Source organism: Leopardus geoffroyi, chromosome C3 (genome assembly GCF_018350155.1).
Source record: "Leopardus geoffroyi isolate Oge1 chromosome C3, O.geoffroyi_Oge1_pat1.0, whole genome shotgun sequence".
In the NCBI taxonomy this organism is placed as follows: Eukaryota; Metazoa; Chordata; class Mammalia; order Carnivora; family Felidae; genus Leopardus; species Leopardus geoffroyi.
Genome location: NC_059338.1, coordinates 106867307 through 106890596, shown reverse-complemented (window position 1 = coordinate 106890596; position 23290 = coordinate 106867307). Strand labels below are relative to the sequence as shown.

At 52.6% G+C, this 23290-nt stretch overlaps 1 long non-coding RNA gene across 1 annotated transcript in view; it reads right to left on the bottom strand.

The window, feature by feature from the left end:
- Window positions 1-22624, bottom strand: part of LOC123585661 — a 40619-nt gene extending 17995 nt beyond the window's left edge. Inside the window, exon 1 of the long non-coding RNA XR_006706355.1 lies at window positions 21986-22624. This is a non-coding gene — a long non-coding RNA (uncharacterized LOC123585661). The remainder of the gene's footprint in view (window positions 1-21985) is intronic.
- Between the last annotated feature and the right edge of the window lie 666 nt (window positions 22625-23290).

Genomic DNA, 23290 nt, shown 5'->3' with positions numbered 1-23290 from the left:
GGGCCCCCTCATTCGGGGCACAGGGCCCACTCGCCTCCTGGCACACAGGCTTAGCAGTGGTAGCTCTTCCCAGGATGCCTGAGCCCCTCGGGAAAGGTTTGAGGGGCAGACAAACCCTCCCTCACCCCCTAGAGTAGGGCTTTTATTTTAAAGTAGATGTGGCCAGGCAGGGGTGGGGCGGGGGATTGCCTGGGTGGCTCCATCCGTTGAGTGCCCGACTCTTGATTTCGGCTCAGGTCATGATCCCAAGGTTCATGGGATCAAGCCCCATGTTGGGCTCTGCATAGACAGCACGGAGCCTGCTCGGGATTCTCTTTCTCCCTCTCTCTCTGCCCCTCCCCCACACGTGCAGGCACGCTCCCTCCCTCTCTCTCGCTCTCTCTGAAAAATAAATAAACTTAAAAAAAAAAAAAAAAAAAGATTTGGTGTTTCAGTCACTTCCCTAGATGCCAGCAAAGCACAAAGAAACAACGGGATTCCAGAAAGGTCAAACGGTTTGTGATCAAATGTCTCCTTTGTGTTTGGTGATGGAAGTGCTGAGGCCATCCCTTCTCCCTTCTCCCAGGTTCTTCCTGAGGCAGGCCTGGGAGGTGGCTGGTCTCTCCCTCTCTCCACCATGCCTCGGCTTTCCTGCGCCCATGGCTTCTGTTCCACAGCCGTGTCCAGGGAGGCCACACCCCCCGCATTTAGGCCCAAGGGGGAGTATCAGGCTGGGACAACCACAAAAGTTTATGGATAATCACCTTAGGCATGTAGGTCAAACTGAGTCCAAGTAGCACAGAGTTCTTAAACGGGGGAGAGCAAAGAGTCTGGAGGGGAAAACAATATCCATGGGCTCTTTCATATTTTTCTAAGTTTCCCCTAGTTTTCTACTGCATGCTGGTGTCTGGAGAGAGAAAGAGAGGGAGGGAGGGAGAGGGAGAGCCCAGGGATGGGGCAGGGGGAGAGAGAGGTGTTTATTTCATAAAGATTTTACTTCCCACAATCTCAAGGAGGGAAGGAATCGGCAGTGCTTGCTTATTTGTTTGTCAGACCTATACACTCGCCCTGCCCCTGACTCAGATCACCCAGAGGCCCAGAAGCGTGACGATCAATTAAAAGGCAGAAAAGCGGCAGCAGTGAGTGGCATGTATTCAAATCAAGGGGACACAAATTGTAAAAGATCATCTTCTCCCGGGCCCGGAGGCTGCTTCTCTTCCTTCAGGAAGGCCTTGAAGAAGCAATCACTTCTGGGTTTCAGAAGGGACGGGGATTCCAGACTTTTCTTATTAACTCATTCCTCATTATGATGAAGGTATTTCTCTTCCCCTAGAAACCCTGCCCCCTGAAGCTTCAGCGTCTGTGTAATTTGCTTTCCGCAGTTTTCTGTCCGCTAGGTTAGCCCTTCTTGGTTAGGTTGTGATGATTCTCCTTTTGTTTTCTCTGCTTTTCTCATCATAATGCTTTCTTCACCTCATTTTGCTTAATCCTCTCTCCTTTTTTCTTCTCTCTTGTAATCTTCTGACTTCACAGCCATAGCACCAAATGCTCAGTGGCTATTAAATAAATGTTTCATATCAAGAAATCTTACACTGCTTGATGTGGAGTAACGGCTCACAGTTACTGAGCATTTGCCACGGGCCAGCTCTGGGCCAACCTCCCAGGATGGGATGCGTCACATCCTGCCTGAATCCTCAAAGCTACCACATGAGGTTGTGGGATCCTCAGGAGGGCTGGGACAAGGCGGAGGCAAGCGGGACCCTAGGCCACAAGAATTAAGGAGGCGCTCGCTTTTAGAGTCCCGAAAGGGCAGGCCGACCCCCGAGAATGCCTCACGGTTGCACTAGCCTGAGCATTACGGCGATTTCCATCTCTAACATAGAAGGAAATGGACAGATGGTAGGGCAGTTGCCCAACGTCACAGAGCTAAAGAAGAAAGAACATTTGAACACAGGTTTACATAAGTCCAGAACCCCAGCTCTGAAGAGTTATAACCAAGGGGCGCCTGGGTGACTCAGTTGGTTGAGCATCGGACTTTAGCTCAGGGCATGATCTTCCAGTTCATGGGTTCAAGCCCCACATCAGGCTCGCAGCTGTCAGTGCGAAGACAGTTTTGAATCTTCTGCCCCCCCCCTGCCCCCCCCTCCTCTCTCTCAAAAATAAGCAAACTTTAAAAAAGGAAGAATTATAATAAATATGTACCCAGAGCACCCAAGTAGCTTTAAATGTCACCATTCTTTTTTTTTTTTTTTTTTAATTTTTTTTTCAACGTTTATTTATTTTTGGGACAGAGAGAGACAGAGCATGAACGGGGGAGGGGCAGAGAGAGAGGGAGACACAGAATTGGAAACAGGCTCCAGGCTCTGAGCCATCAGCCCAGAGCCTGACGCGGGGCTCGAACTCACGGACTGCGAGATCGTGACCTGGCTGAAGTCGGACGCTTAACCGACTGCGCCACCCAGGCGCCCCTAAATGTCACCATTCTTAAATATGAAGAGAAAGACAAGCGGCTTCGACTTTTGAGGAAAGCCTCTAACCCAAATGCCAGAGATCTAATTAAGCAAACAGATAAAAGGGAAAAAAAATGCAGGAAGTCCTAAAGCTTCAATAATGCAGAAAACAGAAGACAGCTTCACACTAAAGTTTATAAACTCGAAGAACGAGAAGATGTTGCATCCATGGATCGAGGACCAGATAAAAAAGAAACATTCAGAGAGTAGGGAAACGCTTCTAGAGATTAAGACATTTATAACAGAAATGAATATTTCAATAGAAGGCTTGAACAGTGAGGTTGAAGGAGCCTCCCAGGAAATAGAACAAGACAAAAAGAATAGGAGAGAAAAGATAGAACCAGAGAAGCAACGCAAGAAGTCCAACACCAAATTTATTGGCATTCCAGAAAGAAAGCAGAGCAAAAAATGGAGAGGAGGAAATTATTTCAAAAGACACCAAAAAATGTGGACCGACTGCCCAGAATATTTGAATAAAAAAAAAAAATAGATAAGTCATGGTGAAATTTGACAAAATCAGGGATAAAGAGATGATCATAAAGGCTTCTAGAAAATATTAAAAATTAGGAATCAGAATGGTATTCCGATTTCTCACCAATCCCATTGGAAACTAGAAGTCTGTGGAGCAATGCTTTTAAAATTCTGAAGGAAAATGACTTCCGTGTGGATGTGAGGCTAAGCCAAAGACATTTTTTTTCAGATAGGCAAAATGTCAACAAATTCATTTTCCATGGACCCTTTCTCATGAAGCTACTTCAAGGATGTACTTCAACAAAACGAGAAAGTACACCAACAAAAAGCGACCCGGGTAACATCTCATCCAAGGCAATCATGTCCAGGGTAACATGGTTCAGTAGGTCTGGAGAGCTCTCAGTTCACGGTGGGGCCACAGGTGGGAGGACACTGAATACCTGCGTTCATGCCACCACAAGGACAAACGACCTGATAGCCTTTTAATGTACTTGCCTCCATTGGGAAGAGTTTAACAAGGAGTCAGAGGACTTGGTGAGAGGCACCTGAAAATCGGAGCAAATGTACCCGGGTGATTAACTCCGGGGAAAAAGAAAACACCGTACATGAAAGGAAATGTAATTATAGCAGACTCTGAGGCTTATCTGTGAATAACAGTTAACAATATTGACTGGGGCATATCAACATAAATTCTGAGTATTAAAGAATCCAAAAGAGGTGAAATATTATATTGGAGAATGATTGTGAATGTGTGCAAGTGTGTATAAAATGTAAAAATTAAATTCTCCTCTACTACAGTGGGAAGTTAATATAGGTCTAAAATGGGGAAAAGTCAAGAAATGTATTACTTGAAACTACGGAGGAAAATACCAGAAAATGTCTGAAAGAGTCCCAAATGCCTGTCTCTGAAAACGGGGACTCAGGGAAGCAACATGCTTAGGGTAAGGGAGCCTCTGCTTTTTATTATAAAAAAAATACTAATGTGATACCTTTCTATGCTTAAATAAGGTATATTTGTTACCACGATCAAAATTAATGGTAAAAGGTAATTTCAATATCAGCTTATTTACTTGCCTTTTCTTTTTCCTCTTAAAACTAGAAGCCGTAGCGGGGAAAATATCACTTCTTTGGGCGTTTTTGCTCTTTGAACAGAATATGCTGTCTTACTCCTTCCTCTCCTCTATTATTTATTATGAAGCAGAATAGCAGTTTTAATCACCCCTAAAGAGCCCATAATCCTCGACCCAATATTTGACTTTGAAATTAATTTTACAGCTCTGTTTGACTACACTTAGGTCATAGATTACGTTACGGAAAGGCAGCTTGCGAGAAATTTAAAAGCTGTCCACCTTCCCCACCTGCCCTTGATCCAGAGTAAAGGTCTGCTTCACGGGTCCTCTGATGGAAAGTACCCATCACAGCAACACAGTCCCTCTCGCCGATCGTGCCCCCATTTGTGTTCCCACACTTCGCCTGGAACTGGCTATCAAATTCCAAAACTTTTCCAACAGCCATTCAGTCACCAGCTCAATCAATGTTTCTTTTTTTAATCTTTATTTATTTTTGAAGGAGGGAGAGACAGAGTGTGAGCGGGGGAGGGGCCGAGAGAGAGGGAGACACAGAATCCGAAGCAGGCTCCGGGCTCTGAGCTGTCAGCACCGAGCCCGACGCGGGGCTCGGACCCACAAACCGCGAGATCATGACCTGAGCCCCACAAACCGCGAGGTCATGACCTGAGCTGAAGTCGGACGCTTAACGGACGGAGCCACCCAGGTGCCCCGCTCAATCCATGTTTCTTAAGCATTCAAGGGTGCTCAGCATTGTCTTAACCCTCTGGAGGAGAGAAAATACCAGAAATGGTCTATGCCCTAAGGAACTTGAAACCCAGTTGAGACAGGGGGCCCTGGACAAAAACAAAACAAAACAAAACAAAACAAAACAAAACAAAACAAAACCCATCGTGAACAAGGTGGAATTACGAGGTTATCTGTGAAAGGCAAGAAAACATAAAGACGTGCTGTTTGGTTCCCGGAAGGGGAGAACAGGGATGGCGAAACGGTCAGATCAGACTCCAGGGAGGAGGTAGACCTTGGCCTGTGTGCTCAGAGGTCATGTGTCGCTCAAAGCTATCTTTCTGGACTCCCCTGACTTGGCACCTCTCCCCTCAAAAGTTACCCACGCCTTCCTCTGGGCTAACGCTGGATTTTGGATATGCTTCTGGGACTGCAATCATCCCATAGCTCAACAACTTGGGCTAAACTCTCTGTTCATGCCACAAAACTGCGAGTGCCCCCAGCTCTGGGCTGTATCTTTTGGCAGGCCCGGCCCCTAACTTAGCTGAGGGGCTCAAGAATGTGAGCTGAATGGAAGAGCGAATACTCTTTACTGCAAGAAGGACAATGACGACTCGGGCACAGTATGTGACATTGCAAGTATTTCTCCCCAGCCCCGAAGCGGGCCTCCCTTTCCCACCCTGTCTGCATGTGGGGGGCGTGGGAAGGCTGGTGGGAGAGTGGGGTCAGAGAGCCAGACAGGACAGGGAGTTCTCCGTAGGGGTCATCTGGGGGGCGGGGGGGGGGGGTGGGGACAGTCTGAGCTCCAGCTGTGTCTGGCTGGCACATGGAGGACTCTCAGAGAATTCACACGCCATCCCTCCCAGGCCCTGGGACTTCATACCCACTGCGCGAGGGCCCGGGAGGCTGAGTGTCCTCTCCTGATTTCTCAAGAACACAGAGCAAACCCGCAGTCAAGGTGGCCTTGATGGGGAGTGGTTCTGTGGGTGGCCAGTGTTGACTGATGGCCCCAGATCTGTAGGTCTGGGGTCACCTGAGCCCATGTTATGAGCCTGTGGAGTGCATGGAGAGGAGACAAAAGAGGCGAGTGGAGCAGGGGGGACCCGGCGGTCCCCTCACCCCCCAGGAGACACCACCAAGTGGAGCCATTTAGGCTGGCCCCGGAAAGATGGTGCCGGGCTGCCTTCTCCTCCGGTGCTACCTGGTCACAGTGAACTTCGGCCTCTTCGTTCGTCATAGGACCCTAACAGTGTCTCCTTCGTGGGGTGTCTTCGGGGCCGGGCCAGGATCAGGCACAGACACGGCCAGCATGGTGGCTGGCTCGCGCATCGCACACTGGGCCCCCACCCCTCACCTGGGCACCGGCTCTCCCACGTAGGAGGTGCAGAGCACGGCAGCGGCCTGAAAAACGACCGGCGTTCTAACCGTGACTTGCATTTTTTATAATTCTGGTTTTCTCTTGACCCAATTAAAAAAAAAAAAAAAAAAAAAGCTTTTTTGCTCCTTTTCCTCTTGGGCCCACCGGTTGTGCTAGTTAAGGACAGCTCCAGGTAGATTGTGTCAATCATAGAGCAGGCGGGAGGGACCCTCAGAGCAGTCCCAGGAGGCAGTGCTGTGCCAAGGTCAGGGCGAAAGTCAGACTTCCTGGCTTGCGCTCAGCAGTCCTGGGGGAGGAAGGGGCTGGCGCAGAGAGGCAGGGACGGAGCAGGGCCGAATGGACAGCCCTTTGCCCCCATTTGCTTGAAGTGCCCTTCCTGACCAACCTTGGCCATCCTAGAACCACCTGAGATGCTTTTAGAAAACGTTCATGCCCAGAGGCGTCTGGGTGGCTCAGTAGGTTAAGCGTTGACTCTCGACTTTGGCGTCGACTCTCGGCTTTGGCTCAGGTCATGATCTCCCGGTTCCTGAGTTTGAGCCCTGCATCCCCCTCCGTGCTGACAGTGTGGAGCCTGCGTGAGATTCTGTCTCCCTCTGTCTCTGCCCCTTCCCACCTTTCTCTTTCTCTCTCAAAATAAATAGACTTTAAAAAAGTTAAACAAAACCAACAACAACAACAACAAAAAGACGGTTATACCTAGACCCCACCTCTCCCCAGGATTCTGACTCCATTGGTCTAAGATGGGGCGTGGTTACTCTATTTACCTCCAGATGGTACAGCACAACCAAGGTTGAGATGCTCAGGGTTAACGGAACCTGGTTGCTGAGTTAACCCCTTCTTGAAAAGTTGTCTTTGGACAAGTCCTTGGGCACACAGGAGAAACGTGCTCAGGAGTCAGATGACCCAGGTTTGCATCCTGGCTGTGTGTGACCTTGGGCAGGTTATCTAAGCATCCCTGGACCTCAGTTTCTTTATCTACATAATGGTCCCTCTCTCTCGGAGCTGCAGTGAGCATTATAGAGGTCAGGCATGTGAAGTGGTTGGCACAATACTGAGCAAGTCAGCCCTGCCATCGATACTAATGATTATTTCTCGAAGAAAACAGTCTTATCTGCTGCCCAATCTTGCAGGTGGAGAAAGCCTGGGGATCATTCAAGACACTCACCTCATGGCTTCTGCAAATGAGCAGGTGAGCAGCGCTACTCCAGGCCATTTCCTTTCTCCCGGGTCCACCTGTAAGTCCCAGGGCACTCTTTCCAGCTCTTTCTGGCGATGACGGCGGGACGGCACTGCCCTGATCCGCCGTTTCCAAAGCCGTTCTCAGGTGTTGTCTCATTCAACAGCAGCCCTCGCCCTCCCACGATTTCTACAGCTCCTTCTCAGCCTGAGTAACACCGAGTGAACAAACGGAGCCGTGTCGCCGGGTGTAGGGGGCACAGACGAGTCACAAAGGCAGGCCGCTCGGGTAGCAGCTCTGGCCTCGCAAGGCATAAATCTCAGGCGCGTGTGCCTGTGCTGCCTAACCTCCCCTGCTGACACTTGAGCACCCGTGCAGCTGTCCGGCTTAAAAGAGCAACTCTCCTTTCCTCTCCGGGGAAGGGTACTGTGCCTCACAGCCCCCTGCCCTCCCCCTCCGGCAGGTGGTCACAGGGCACAGGGAGCCCTGAGGATGTAGGTGTGGGCACACAGGAGCAAGGAAAGCAAGCAAGACCCTGTCCCTTCCTAAGGCTTCTCCTCTTCGCAGGGGCTGCTTTCCCGGAGTATCTCTACCCAGAGAGCGACAATCCCAGGGGCAAGGCTGCCTGGAGGGCTGCCTGTTGGGGGGCTGCTCTCTTTGGCCTTGGGAGGCAGGTGCAGGGGGAATAAGCATCTGGGAACCAGGAAAGGTCAGAGGTCACTTCCTTGAAGAACTGAAATGAGGCTCTGTGGCTGGCATGAGCAAGCAAGGGTGACAGCAGGGGCCAAGGGTGACAGCAGGTGAGCCAGCGTCTGTGGGTTTGCGGGCTATGCACGAGGCCTGTCCTCACTGGAAGACGCCGAAGGGACTGGCAATGGGGATGCCATGACCAGTTCTGTGTTGGCTTCAGCTCTACTTACAATCCCCTTATTCTTTCCAAGAAAAGTTCCACCGAGCTTCAAAGGCCAGCATTTACTCACTCGGGTGCCAGGCTGTGTATGAAGTACTCTACATGAATTGACTGCCTCTTCTACAGGGCCCCATGGCATTTCCAGGAGGAAGCCAGGGCCCGATTTTGTCCTCGGCCCATTTCAGGTCCCCCCCCTGCTCCTTTGCAATAGAGTGAGCGGCGGTTCTCGGCCGCCTAGGTGCTTGAGTGGGCCCGCCGGACCCCTGCCCTTCTGACGTCACATGGAACACACTCACCATCGAAGGTTCTCAGAACCACAGGGATGCCTGACATTGGCTTTGTACACACTCTCACCTGTTGCTTGAGCTCGCCTTTCTAAAAGCCATTACTGGGTGTCAGGATGCAAACAAGATACATTTCTCTGGATCGAGCGCTTACACGTATCAGCCGCAAGAGGTTTCTTAATCCTTCCTGCCCCAAGTGAACTGCCCCCCAAATGGCAGAGCTCCCTTCCCTTGTGGAGGCTGAGGCTGCCCGGGCAGCTGACCTCAAGGGTGTGGGTGTCTAAAATAAGGGCCCAGGCGGGGCTATACCAGGAATGCACAAACTCACCCCCACCTTACAGAGCAGGAAGAAGGGGTGAAGTCGGTCATTCAGAAAATCCAGAAGCGCCGACCTCTGAGCCCAGGTAGGAATGGGAAAGGACCGTTGTATGGTGCCCCCTAAAAACCATCACTTGTCGAGAAACCACATTTGGCATTTGACGGACACTGTCCTCATCCTAATGACAGTCATGTCACAGATATGGGAACTGAGGCTTGGAGTGGTTACCCAGCCCAGGCACATGCCTCTTAAGAGGCATGAGCTGGGGTTTGGACCTGGAACGTTCCTGCCAGTGTCACCCCTTCCACAGGGGCGGAGCGGCCTGGGCCCCTGAGTGAGCAGGAGCCTGAAAAGAGACCTGGTTTCCATTGTTCGTATTAGTCTGGTCCCGCCGTCCAGCAGTTCAGTCCCAACTGGCTAAACGTGTTCCAGCAACTGATCGCTGAGGCAGCACTGTCAGGGTGATGCAATGAGGGCTCGGAAGCGTTTCTTTTGTGCTTACAGCCAAGGATGAGTTGGAGTAGGAAGCCCAAGTCCTCCAGAGTCAGGTGAGACCAGCCCTCGCTGTACCAAGTGACAGAGAATACAGGCCCCTGCATTGCACCCAGTCACCAAAATGGGTGACTTTCTTTGGTGACGCTTCAAAATACGGTTCTGAAATGGATCGTGTAAAGTAGGGGGCGGCATGTTATTCAAGAGTATCCAACAGATGCTAGATATTACCAGGGATGTGGCGTGGTGCTTCCTGTACATCCGGGGAAGGCAGACTGAATGGCACAAAAGTGACACAGGCATCGGTGTGTGTGCGTGCACGCATGTGCATATGTGCACGCGTGTGTGGGTTTGGACTGGGGGAGGGGATGGGGAGGCTGAGTATCTAGGAGGGCCTCCAGATGTCCCTCCCTAACTTCAACTGCTACTCTTCTGCTTTGCTTTATTGTATATTGGAGTCCTTCCGCTGAAAATGGTTTGAAAATCACTACTAGAAGGGAACGGTGAGTTACTGAAGAAATCTGAGCAGAAAAGTGACAGAGCAAGATTTGCACGTTGGAACCATCGCTCCGCTTGCAGGCCGGAGGCCGGATTGCAGAGAAGCAGGGGAGGAGGCGGTAGGTCATGGGGAGGGGACTGCAGTACGACCTGTGGCCTGGCCTGCGGCCAGAATCAGGCAGCCGGGGACAGAAGGGGCGGAGCAGAGGGGGATTTCGGAGGTAAAATCAGAGGGACTTGGCAGTTCTTGGAATCTGCAAGACGAGAGCACCCGCTGGTTCCGGTCTGGGAGGACAGAGGTGGGCGTCACTGAGCTGGAACGCACCATCGAGGAGCAGCTTCTCAGGAGGATGAACGGAGTACCCGGCATGTGGGTGTGACAGCTTCGTGGGCCATTCCTGTCAAATCCAGACCTCAACAGAGAGCTCTGTCTGTGCTCGAGACATAACCTCGGGTTTTCAACGTACAAATGTCATCTAAAGGGACATGAACGGATGAGGTAACCTGGGCGGAAAGTATAGCTAGAAAAGGGGAAAGGACACTGGAATGAGGCCTGGGGAGCCCCAACATTGAGAGGGGGACAGAGATAAGAGAGCTAGAAGGAAACAACAAAGCGACTATATGTTAGCAGGCAGCTGGGCATAAGCGTTTCAAGCTCAAGAGATAGCAGCAGGCTCAGATTTGGGTCATCAGCACCTAGGATGTCCTCAACGCGACGGAGTGAGGATGGAGTGAGGACCAGGAGCCTTGGAAACAGCACCGTGTCTGGGAGAAGGTGGAGGAGGAAACCTAAGAGGAGGTGGCAAAGGATCGGCCAGAGAAGTATGAGAACGAGGCCCGGGTAGAGTCTCAGAAGCTGGATCGGTCAGGGGACTTGTGGTTGCAAGTAATCAAATCGCTGAATGAATAAAAAAGCTGAAGAATCAGGTACTAGGGACGCGAATTCTCTCACAAGAGGTCTGTAAGTGGGCAACTCCAAGGCTGGTTCCATGGCTAAGTCAGGCCTGTTGGGGCTTTCCCTCATGTTGGCAAAATGGTTGCAGCAACTCCAGACACCTTTTTTTTTTTTTTTTTTTTTTTTTGCCAACAATGTGGCTTTCTCTCTGTGTCCCTCCTCCCCTCGTATCAGAAAGTAAATGTTCCCTGTGAAGCTCTCCCACGTAGACTCTCCCTCACACCCCATTAACCAGTCCCAGCTGCAAAAAAGGCTGGATAGTGAGTAACTAGCATCTCAGTCTCGTGGGAGAAGCGGAGCTCTTGCTGCAAGAAGGGCGGAGAAAGGCTGGCAGTCAGGAGGGCGACTACCAGGGGCTTCCTCCGGAGACCATAGAGTAGAGGCTTTCAGAAGCAAGGAGAGGTGGTTTCCGGTGGAGTGACGTAGCCCAGCACAACGGACACGAGCGATTGCACCGTGCAGGGTATAGGGAGTGCTTCCGAAAGCAGTTTCAGTAGGATGGCAGAGAAGTAGAAACGGAATTACAAGCGAATTGAGAAGTGAATGAAGATAAGAAAGGGGAATAGATAGTGTAGACCAGTGGTTCCCAACAGGGGACAGGGAGACAAGCTTTTTTCCTCTAGGAAATGTTTGGTAAGGTCTGGAAACCCTTTCAGTTGTCACAACGGGGCTTCTCCACAGCTGTCACAATTGGACGCCATCACAATCATCACTGCTGGCAGCTGAGGTCCTTGCATCCTTCCCAAACTGAACGGAAAGCGTGTCTTGTGGGTAGATGCTGCTAAGTGTCCCCCCGTGCTGCTAGAGGCTGAGTGCTTGTGTCCCCCCCCCTCCCCCCACCGAATCCTCAGGTTGAAGCTCTGACCCCAAAGTCGTAGAGTTTGGAAAGGAGGCATCGGGAGGCAGTTAGGGTTAGATGAGCTCAGGAGGGCTGGGCCCTCACGATGGGACTAGTGTCCTTATAAGAAGAGACCCCAGAGCCAGTAGCCTCGCTCTGAGCACTCTGAGGACGGGCTACTGAGGATGTGGTGATGGACGGCTATCTGTGGGCGAGGGAGAGAGCCCACTAGAGACCGAACTCCGCCAGACCTCGAGCTCAGCCTTCCCGCCGCCAGAAGTGGGGGAAATACACCTCCAGGTTTAAGCCTTCAAGTCTACAGTCCAAGCAAACCCAAGCACCTGCACGGGACAGTCCCCACCACAGTGATCTGGTCCACAACGTCGGTAGTGCTGAGGTGGATGGACCCGGTGTAGACTATCCTTTCACGAAATTAGTTGGGATGGGGAAGTAGAGTGAGAAATGCAGGGGTGAGGAAGGTGGGAGAGACAACAGCATGTTCCTAGGCCAGGGACATGGGTCCAGAGGAAGGGGGTAGGAATTCGGAAGGGAAGTTTGGTTGCTGATGGAGAAGGATGCCACAGAGCTAGGAAGGCGGGTCAAGGGTTGACTGAGGGGAGGCCTTAACCAGGAAGAGTATCTGTGGCCCTAAGACTAAGAGGAGAAAACAAAGATGGGGTAGAGGCAGGCGTGGGGCTGGAACTAAGGGTTATTCCTGCCCCAGGGCCACGACCTTCTGGAGTAACAGGAAACGAGGTCACCCACTGAGTGTGAAGGGGACGAGGAAGGAGGGAAGGGACGGTCTGGAACTGTTTTTAAGGAGGACATAGAGACGGCAGGCCAACCCCCGGAAAAGGAGTGTGTCGAGAGCTTGGGTGAGGTCGGAGGCTGGGTCTGTCCTTGGCCACAGTCCCCATGGCTGCGTGATTTCCTCCAAAACGCTCGGTACCTCGGGCCAGCCAGGACGCACTGGTGGGTCGGTGATGGAGGGATGCGAAAGGACGAGGACTAAACGATAGGAAAGCGTTTCAGGTCATCAGCCCGGTGGCTGAGGCCCTGGCAAAATCACTTAAACTCTCCTGGCCTCAGTTTCCTCATCTGTAAAATGGATTTACCCATTACGTCACGGGGTGGTGGTGAGGTTCAAGGGACAGAGCTTATGGGAGAGGCTTTGTCAACGATGACTCTTTCCCTATTACTAGTTATCATCGTGAGTCCTTAGTGGAGTGATGGTTACCAGCACTTTCGCGGGCATCTTCATTAAGTATCTGCCACCCTCACTGCCCTCCTCCACTCCTGTGTGTTCAGAACGGGGGACTTCTGTCCTGGCGGGACAGACAGACAAATGAATTACCCCAGGACACACAGAAGACCGCTGATCCTCCCTCTTTGGTGTCAGGAATCCTCTTGCTGCCCTGCCCTGACGACACCCCCCCCTCCCTCCACCCCTGCCGCCCAGGGACCAGGCCCCTCTGTATCCCGTGTCTGGGGTCTGTGGTGCAGAAGACTTTGATGAACACTTGGAAGGAGCGGCATGCACCTACCGCTGGTGCATAAGTTAATTAGGGCTTAGCTGGAGCGAAAGGGAGCCAGCCAGGGAGTGGGCAGCAAGAAGACAGTGAGGAAAAAGGCGTGGGGCGTGAAGACCAGCTGGGGACCCAAACTGGCAAAGAGCTGGAACTAGACAAATAGGGGGAAACTGGGGGAAACTGGGAAAGGTGGACGTTCCAACAGCCTCGTCCACCCATCCTGTGGTGAGGACGGGTGACAGGGAGCGGGGGGGGCCCAGGCTGGGGCAGAGGGCGGGGAGGGGAGGGCCGGGGACACCCCAGAAAGAAAGACACTGAAGAGAAGGACGGCAGGGCTGGGGAGAGAGGGAGGGCCTTGACCAGAGTGCCTGGGACACCACATGTGGAGTCGCCAGAGCAGAAACCAGTTTGGGAGGGAAGAACAGGTGACCCACAGGCCAGTCATCGTTACTAACATTTTTTAGCTATAACCTGTGTAACAGCTCCCGCTCGTTGACCGTCTTACCTACAGTCACTTATTTCGTCATAAGCCGTGAGACGGGTATCGGTAACCCCACTGACAGACGAGCAGACTGGGGCTCGCAGAGGCCACGGACCTGGCGGGGGCCACACAGCCAGTAGACGGCACAGCCACTTGACCCCAGTTCCAAGGCTTTGCGGCCCATGCGCCGGCCTCTGCACCACAACACAGACAATATCAGTGTTTTCGCGGAAACCCCCACCTCCCTGTGTCTCTCCTCACACATTCGGTTGACTTCTTCCCGGGCCTAGACTTCCCGGTGGCTATTGTGCCTGGCCAATATTGCCATCACCTCAATTTCTTAGGACCAGGTTTTGAAGACGATCATAGACTAAAGCTCAAAAGTTACGTATTTCAACGGCAGATTCAGGCCCTGCAACGGTTCGTGGAGGAGACAATTTTGAACAGAAGGCTTTTTTGTCATTCTCTCCGCAAGCCACGAACGGGTTGCTTTATTCACTCGCTCATCTTTCTTTGTTCACTGAGGGTCACCGTCGTGTAACGGTTAGCAACACAGACTCTGGAGTTCCGCTGCCTGAATTCAAATCCTGACTCCCGATTTATGAGCTTTAGGAGCCTAATCTCTCTGGCAGTTTCTCCATCTGGAAAACGGGAATCAAACCTCCTAGGGTTGACGCGACGGTTAATGGGCTAATTACCTAAGGCACTCAGAACAGTACTTGGCTAACCTGTGCTGGGAGATCCCTAGTTCAGTGGGCCCGGCTTCTACCCTTGAGATGCCCAAGTCCAGGGAGGGCAGCAGGGCTGTCTGTCCGCCCCACCTACCGGCCAGGACAAGGACAGGGTGAGGCCCGATTACCCTCGGCCTCTCCAGTGACTTTTCTCTCCGAGGCAGATGCTGCAGCCTCAGGCCACAGCCCAGAGGGGGCGCGATGTGCTTCTGAGCTGGGAACCCTGTACCAGCTTGGGGAGTTGGCTTCAACCCCCCAGGCACGAAGGCCTGCCTGTTTGAGGCTGTGCAACTGAGTGCATTCCTTTGATTGCTTTCTTCTTCCCTGACCCCAGAAACATCTGCCTGGCTGAGGTAGGAGAGGCTTTTAGGATGCTAGGGGCCGGCTCTAACAAGGGCTCTCTCCCTAGGGAGGCTGGCTGATGAAGATCAAGTCCCAAAGCCCAGAATGCTGACCCCAGGCACCTCACAGCGGAAGGCAGAGCCCAATAAGGGAAGTCACAGCCGTAAGTAGGGCACTGGCCTGGGCTTTGTCGCCTGCTAAAGACATCCGCTGCCCCCAGTGCTTTGTACGCATCTTGGCGGCTGCTCCATCAAGGCGACAGCTTCTGATCTCTTCCTTTTGCTGGAGCTCCGGCAGAACGAGGCTCGAGTCTCATTTGTCTGTCTGAGGTGGAGGCTTTCAGAGCCAGGCAGCTTGGAAAAACGAGGTGACAAAAGAAGCCGGCCAGCAATTAGGTAATGCCAGCCTGCCTGCTGGGCTGCCCCGCACAGTCTGTCCCAGACTTCACTGGGAGCCCAGGGGAGAGGAGACACGTGGATTCTGGGCTTGCATGAGAGGGGTGGCCGGGGTACGTGGGGACGGAGGGGCCCTGGGAAGTAGCCAGTGACCTAGTGTGTCTGAGCCTCACCTGTGTCACGGGGTAAAGAAGGCCTCTCTCACTGAGAGGCATGAGGTCCTAACCTAATCGTACTGTGATCACAGGTGACAGGACGGGTGGTCAGTAAGGCCGGGTTCCTTCCTTCTCTAGTGTGATTTCAAGGCAGTAGCTTGCACTCAGGTGAGCGAACACCGGCCCATAGCCCCCCAGGCACAGGGGGGATCTTCTAATCCCCTTCCTCAGCCGGGCCTGGGCTGTGAGCTGGGGGCTCTGCCCCGAGCTGCTTAGAGCCCCTCTTCCGGGTGCAAGGCCCCCTCGAGGGGGTGAAGGCTTTTCCCCCACACTACTGCCTCTTCCTCTCCGTGGTTTCCTCTCAGCTTCTCCACCTCGGACAAAGTCCTTTGCTTACTCATTTCTTTGAATTTTCTTCCAGGCTGGTCCTCCCATATAAAAAAAAAAAAAAAAAAACCCTTTACCCCAGGTGCCTGGGTGGCTCAGTCGGCTAAGCGTCCAACTTCAGCTCAGGTCATGATCTCACGGTTCACAGGTTCGAGTCCCACGTCGGGCTCTGTGCTGACAGCTTGGAGCCTGGAGCCTGCTTTGGGTTCTGTGCCTCCCTCTCGCTCTGCCCCTCCTCGGCTCTCACTCTATCTCACTCTCTTTCTCTCTCTCAAAAAAAAAAAAAAAATGAATAAAACATTCAAAACAAACAAACAAGAACCTTTACCCAAGGCCCAGCCCTGCCTTTCTGCAAAATTCACTGCAACACGGCAACTTGGGAGCCCAAAATCCCCAGAACCTCCTAAGGCTCCAAATATTTGAATCTCTCTCTACAACCAGGTACTTATTGGAGTGTTCGTTTTTGTTTTTAAAGTACATGTGGGCCTGTGCTTCTATACGGGGAATGAGAAAAGCCCAGAAATTCTTTGGTCCTGGGTTCAAGTTCTGGCTTCACTATTTACTAACTGTGTGACTGTGGGCAAATCACTTAGCCTCCCCAAACCTCAATTCCCTCATCAAATAATAGTTTATATGAAAGTTTTCCCCATAGATTGTCTCAGCAGCTCTTCAGAACAGACTTACAACAGGGGAATTATTAGAAATTCCTAGTTCACAAAATGAAGAAACAAAAGCTTTGAGAAGTTCTCTGAACTGCGTCCCTGGGACATACAGCTGGTGCCAGAACCTTGACTTGACTTTGGATTCCCCACGTCTTGTAGGTAATCAGGGGAGGTAAGGAACTCTCCCCAGTTTACTTCTCAAAGTTGTTGTGAAGGTCAGAGGACCTCATCCATCCGCCTGTTTAACAGGCTTTTGTTGAGGACCACGATGTGGCAGCTTCAGTCTCACGGTCTCACGGTCTCACGGAGCGAAGGGTTCCACGGGCTGTAAGGAGCTGGATGGATGCAAGGAGGGTGGCACACCATCCATTCAGGGGAGGCAGCTGAGTCGATGTGCAGGGAAACCCATCCGTGGCATAACGCGGCGCACAGGACAGGGGCTCCCGTAGCCCTTGTCAAGGGTGTCCCGTCCCTCCCCAGGCCTCCCCGCCTAGGCCTCTCAGTTCAGCCTTACAACACCGTGTTCAGAAGGTACCATTTGCCCCATTTTACAGAGGGAGGGAATGTGGATCCCTGAGGAGAGTGGAGTTCAGTCCTGGCTGCATGTTAGAATCACTGGAAATCTTTAAAAGCCCAATACCGGGCTGAACCCCAGACCGCAAAATGAGGAACTGGGGGGACAGACCCGGGCATCAGTGTTTCTTCTAGAGCTCCCAGACCATTGCAGGTGCAGCAGGGAGGAGAGCGCCGAGTGGCTGGGTACCCGCAGTGGATGCTGGTGGTCTAGGTCCTTGAGGGCAGTGTAGTATTGGGGACAGGGGTACGTTTAGGATGGACTGCGGCTCCCCTCACGCCCACCTCTGCCCCTTTCTAGCTGGGTGATCTTGGGCAAGCAGCTTCACCTCTCCCTGCCTGTTTGCCCAGGGTGCCATGGGGGTCCCTGCGGCCTGAGGGTAGAACAACTGGCATCTATCAGAAGCTTCAGGAATGTTGGTTACCTTCCCTTCCTCCTCCCCCAGCTGCTGCCCAGCTTGGGGCCATTTTTCTGTTTATCCACAGGAAGTAAAACTCAGATCAGTTCTCTCTCTTATTGACGACACTGCCTGGAGGCTGGACAGACTTTGGGAATGGGCAGGGAGAAGCCTTGAGGGACGACTGGAGTTCAGGCCGGGTAGGTCTTCTTCATGCTGGAGAGCTCAGGCGGCAGAGACCCAAGCAAAGGCACACGGCGGGTCCTGAGCCACAGGCGTCCTCCCAGCTCGCGGGGCACTGGATCGTGCTTTATGAGGTGTCCTAGGAGGGACGTTTGAGAAGCAAAGAGTACGAGCTGCCCGGAGAGCTGGTTGGTCAACAGCCAGCCAGAAATAACAGCTCTCCCCGGGTGTTTGTGGGCCAGAGGCGGGGTTACCCCAGAGTGGAGCTCAGCATAGTGCCTGACCAAGCCCTGCCGTGAAACAGTATTCTTTGTTTCTTCCCTTTTCACACCCCACCCCTGCCCCCAGCAATTTGTGCAGAGCTTCTCCCAAGTCTGTTAGAGGCATCCTTGCCGCCTCGAGAAGTCAAGGTTTTTAAACGTTCAGAACAGGACTTCGAGAATTGTCTTAGCAGGCTTGGGCTGCCATCGCAAAATCTTGTAGACTGGGTGATTTGAGCAGCAGGGATTTATTTTCTTCCAGTTCTGGAGGCTGGGAGCCCCAACATCAGGGTGCCGGCGGGGCCAGCGTCTGGTGAGAACCCTCTTCCTGCCTTGCAGACGGCACACGTGTTGTGCCCGCACACGGCAGAGACAGGGTGAGTAGGCCGAGGACAGGAATCTCATCTAACCCTAACTACCTCCCAAAGGCCCCCACCTCCAAATACTGTCACAGGGGCCCGGGGTGGGTGAGGGGCGCGATTCGGTCCATAACATTTGTGTCCTCTCATGCAAAATACGTCCATTCTATCCCAGTCTTGCCTCATTCCAGCAGCGACTCTAAAATCTCCAGTTTAAAGTCTCATCGAAATACCATCTAAATCGATCCAGGCAACTCAAGGTATGGTTCATTCTGAGGCCACATTCTTCTCCAGCTGTGAGCCTGCGAAACCATTTAAGTTACATACTCCCAAAATACACCCGTAGGACAGACACAGGATAGGCATTCCCGTTCCAAAAGGAAGAAGCAGGAAAGAAGGAAGGGGCAATGGATCTCAGGCAAGCCCACAGGTTAACAAGGCAAATTCCACTAGATCTTAAGGCTGGAGAATAAGGTCTTTGGTTCAGTGCGCTGCCTTCCCGACCCCCTGCGGCAATGGTCCCACCTCTGCCAGTTTTGTCAAGTCGGGGAGGGAGGCTCCCTCAAGAAGACTTTCTGGCCTGCAAAGTGATGGCCTAATCACCTCTCAACTGCCTTTAGGGCCCTTCTTCTTTTTCCTTGAAGAACAGTGCACATTGACAGACGCCGGTCCTGTAGCATACAAGAAGGTTGTGAACTTGCCTTCATTCTGTCCGGCCGTGTCTTTGCTGGTATAACCCTATCATTTTCCCGGCTTCCACCGAGCTGGCTGATTAGAGCAGACACCCGCGTTATTAAGTGGCTGTTCAGCCATACCTTTCTTTCCCTTTTTTTTTTTTTTTTTTTTTTTGCAGTTATGCAGACTGAACATTTTCTAAGACTCCAAGCTCTGGCTCCATTTTGCTTAACGATTCCTTCTTTAATTCATGTCTCCCCTTTTGCATTTTTCTATGAGGGCTCAGGTAATACCAAGCGGCTCCCTCACCACTTCGCTCAGAGATATCCTCAGCTGCATGTTCAACTTCACAGTTCACAACTTTCACCTTCCACAAAACACTAGAACAGAATTCAGCCAAGCTCTTTGCCACTTTATAACAAGGATCACCTTGGGGCACCGGGGTGGCTCAGTCGGGTAGGCGTCCGACTTCGGCTCAGGACATGACCTAGCAGTTTATGAGTTCAAGTCCCGCATCAGGCTCTATGCTGACAGCTCAGAGCCTAGAGCTTGCTTCAGATTCTGTGTCTCCCTTTCTCTCTGCCCCTCCTCTGCTCATGCTCTCTCTCTTTCAAAAATAATAAAAACAGTTAAAAAAAAAAAATGGATCACCTTTTCTCCAGTTCCCAATAACATGTTCCTTATTTACATCTGAAACCTCACCAGAGTCGCACCTAATGTCCATATCCTAGCACGCACCCAAAAATTCAGTGTTATAAGAGTGACCACATAGGGGAGGGTCAGGCTGGCTGCCGTGCAGGAGACCAGCTGATGGGTGGAGGCTGAGCCTGCAAACCATATTCCCGCATTGAGACAACACTACCAGCCCCTCAGCAGGGAGCCACATCAGCATTGAGACAACACTACCAGCCCCTCAGCAGGGAGCCACATCAGCGTCCATCCCTTGCTCTGGGTGGGCCTCTGTGAAAGCTTGCCTGCAGGCAATCAGGGGGTTCAATGCTGGCCTATACGCAAGTCTCTTCCAAAGCCCCTCTCAGCTGTCCTACATAAACACCAATTTTCAAAGGCCCGGGAGAGTTACAAGTGTTCCGGTAGAAGGAGCCTTTGCACCCAGAAGTGCAGTGCTGATGGGAAGGAAAAAGTCTCAGCATTGCTGCATTGGTGGATCAGGAGAGTGGGGAGCCTCCCTCCCCTCTTACGTAATACATGTAACTGGCAACACAGTATAGCAGTTTGGTACCCAGGCCCAGAAGCCAGAGTGCCGCACGGAAGTTCTGGCTTTGCCCCTTCCTGGCAGTGTGATCTCAAATATCTCTTTCAGTTTCCTGTCCTGAGAGAGGGAGATGATGACAATTCTCATCTCATGGAAGGGTGGCAAGAATTTAATTTAAGTATTTACACTAGTTTAAGGAACATAGTAACTGCTTAAAAAAAAAAAAATGTTAGCCATTAGGGTGCACTCATGAGAATATGCACAGTTATTGTCTGACAGCCAGTCAGGAGCGAGGAGGCAGTGAAGAGATGTGGTCAATGGGGGAGGGAACAGGTGTATGCCGAGGTGGGGTGACTTTGGTATCGAGCCTTTCTGAGCCTGTTTCCTCATTTGGAAAATAGGAATTACACAAAACGACACTTGCAAATCTTATATCTGGAAGCAATAAATATTCACAACTACATTTTGCAGATAAGGAAACTGAGGCACAAAGAAGTTAGAAACTTACTCAAGGTTACCAGCCAATACGTGGGAAAGCTGAGATGTGAGCCAAGGTCATCTGCCTTCACTGTAGAAAATACAACATGTTCTTTTTTTTTTTTTTTCTATTATGGGCTGTTAACAGGATAACATTTGCCCACCAAAGGGATAAATGTATTCATAAGCCTAATTTTCAGTAAATTTTTTCTTTATCTTTTTGTGATAGGCTAGCAGCTTTAAAGTAGAGATCATCTAAAGATCCACCTGAGCTGACATCTATCTAGACAGAACAGATTCTTCTGGGGTTAATGACCGTTAGTGGTTGATAGGGGCTTAAGCTCCAGTATACCCAAATCCACATACCAAACTGGAAAGACATCCCGATAATACTAAGAGGCGTAAAAGTGCCAGCTGACACTTTATTTCAGGTGGTATTCAATACCACAAAAGTAGAAAGGAGGTTCTGGAGAAGCTCCCTGGGAATCCCTGCAGGGCAGGTTTGACCTGGGCTTATAAACTAAAGACAAGCTTGGGGGCCTGGGGACCCTGGCCAGACTCCCACCTCTGCCAATTGTATCGTTATCTGCTAATTCTATCTCCCCAGGCGAACTCAACTTTGTTATTCAGCGACGCCCATTTGTGGTTGACGCATCCGTGGTCCCGGGAACTTCTACATAATCAGCGACTCAGAAGTGAAGTGTACCGACCACGTGCTTTAAAAAAACTTAGGGTACTTGTTAAAATGCAGATTCCATGCCTTTCCCCGGTTCTACTCATCTTATCCTCTGCGAACAAGGCTGGGGAAAAGTGCATTTCTGACAAGTCCTCCAGGTGATCCCAAGCCAACCCATTCAGCCTGTACCCCACACCCCGGGCAGGTGGAGCAGCCCCAGAGAAACCTGCCCCAACCACGACGCTGCGGATCTGTCGCGAAGCTTTGCCTTGAGCCCCCAGATCATGATCCCCTTGGAGGTGGCATCCTCGGGGACGGCAGCTCCTGCTCAGGGCCGTGTGAGAGCTGCGAGGGTGGGGGGCTGGGTGGGGGTGACCTTGGTCCTGGACTTGCCCAGGGTGAGTGCAGGGCTTTGTAGGAGAGAAGCCACCTCTCTGGCTTTTGTCCCTGCTAGCTCATTAGAGGAGCCGGCTTCAGGAAAGAAACGCATTCTTCCGGGAGGGGGCCGTATGGCCACACGCCCAGCAGTCAGCCGTGACTCAGCTTTGGCCGGCTGGCGCCCGGGCCTGGGGCCGAGCCGGACAGGAAACAAAGAACCGCTCGAACGCGCCCTCCCGGGGCCGCGCCGCACCTGCCGGCCTGCCGCCGCCCCCCTCCCGGAGGCGGCCTCGGCGGGCGGCTGTTGCCGGGCGGGCGGGGCCCTCCGCGGAGGCCCGCGGGCTCTCCCGGCCGCACCCCGTCCCCCGCCCTCCGAGCCGCCCCCCTCCCGGCCGGAGCCGCCGCCCCGTCCCGCGCCTCGCGGCTCTGCGCCTGCGCGCGCTGCTCGCGGCGCCCCGCTCGCCCGGCGCCGGGCTCTCGGTGCAGACCGGCACCCCGCGAACTCACCCGAAGCGGCCTCCCAGCGTCCAGACAGTCGGGGTTCTTGAGAAGGAGGCTCCCAGCCCTCGTCCTTCCGCAGCCGGTCTCTGCCCAGCCGCACGCACCGGCGGGAAGGAGACCCGGCTGGGCACTGCCCCGGCACCGGGTCTCCCCGGCCTCCCACCCCCGACTGCGTCGCTGTGCTTTGGGAGGGGACGGCAAGTCGCTGGTGGCTTCTACCTTCCACAGCCTTCAGCCTGTCCCTTCTTCCTGACAGGGGTCTCAGAGGTTGCTGCCCCTTAGAATCACCTGGGGAGCTAAACCGCGAAACAAAACAGAAGCAAACCCCTCTGATGCCTAGGTTGCCCCCAGCCCCCTGAAGTCTGAACCACGGGTGTGTGTTTGCAAAGTTCCCCAGGTGATTCCAGTGTTCAGCCAGGGCTGCGGAGGGCGGACCACGGACCCAGACCCAGGCTTCTCAAACTTTAATAGGCACTGAAATCACCTGGGATCTTGTTAAAACGCAGGTTTCGATTCAGTAGGTGTGGGGCGGGGCCTGCGAGCCTGCATTTCTAACAGGCTCCCCAGTGATGCTGAGGCTGCTGGTCTGGGGGTACATCTAGGGCTGAGGGACACTTCTGTAAGTGCTCCTTGTCCCTTTACCTTTCTCTTGTGATGTCATGGAGAAGATGTGGGCCATGGAGCAGATGGCCAGGGGTTGGAATCTCACCTCTGCCACTTTCCTAGCTTGGTGAATGAAGACAGACCCCAGTTCTTTATGCGTGAGATTGGGGTGTGATAGTGACCTTGCAAGTTTCTGGCAAGTTTGATATGAGATGATGTATGGAAGGCACCTGGCACTCAGTGAGCTGTCAGTGAATATCAGCTCTCTGAGGATGGCTAAGCTCTCTATCGGCCCTCATGGCAGAACCAGCCAGGAAATGACAAGTAGAGGAAGGAACCTTCCAGGCTCCCTCTTCCCTGCTCTCTGCTCTCATAGGAGGACTGCTGGGCTGAAGCCAAAACTCCACTGTCAGGTGGGGATGGGGAGCAGAAAAGGAAGCGGGCTGAGTTGGAGGGATGAAGGATAAGGAGGGTCCCCATGAGAGCCCTGAGGAGGCCTGAGGCCCTGGGAGAACAGTCCCGCTGGAGGCAGACAGCAATGGTAGCAGGAAGAATGACCTGAGCAGGTGGTGAGTCACGGAAGGCTGGAGAGCAGTGGCCATCAAGGGTCAGGATCCCAGGAGACAGAACAGGAAGGGGATGGCCCCAGGAGAGAAGATGACTATACCTGGGGAGCTGCCTGTCTGTCCCATTGCCCCTTGGAGGAGT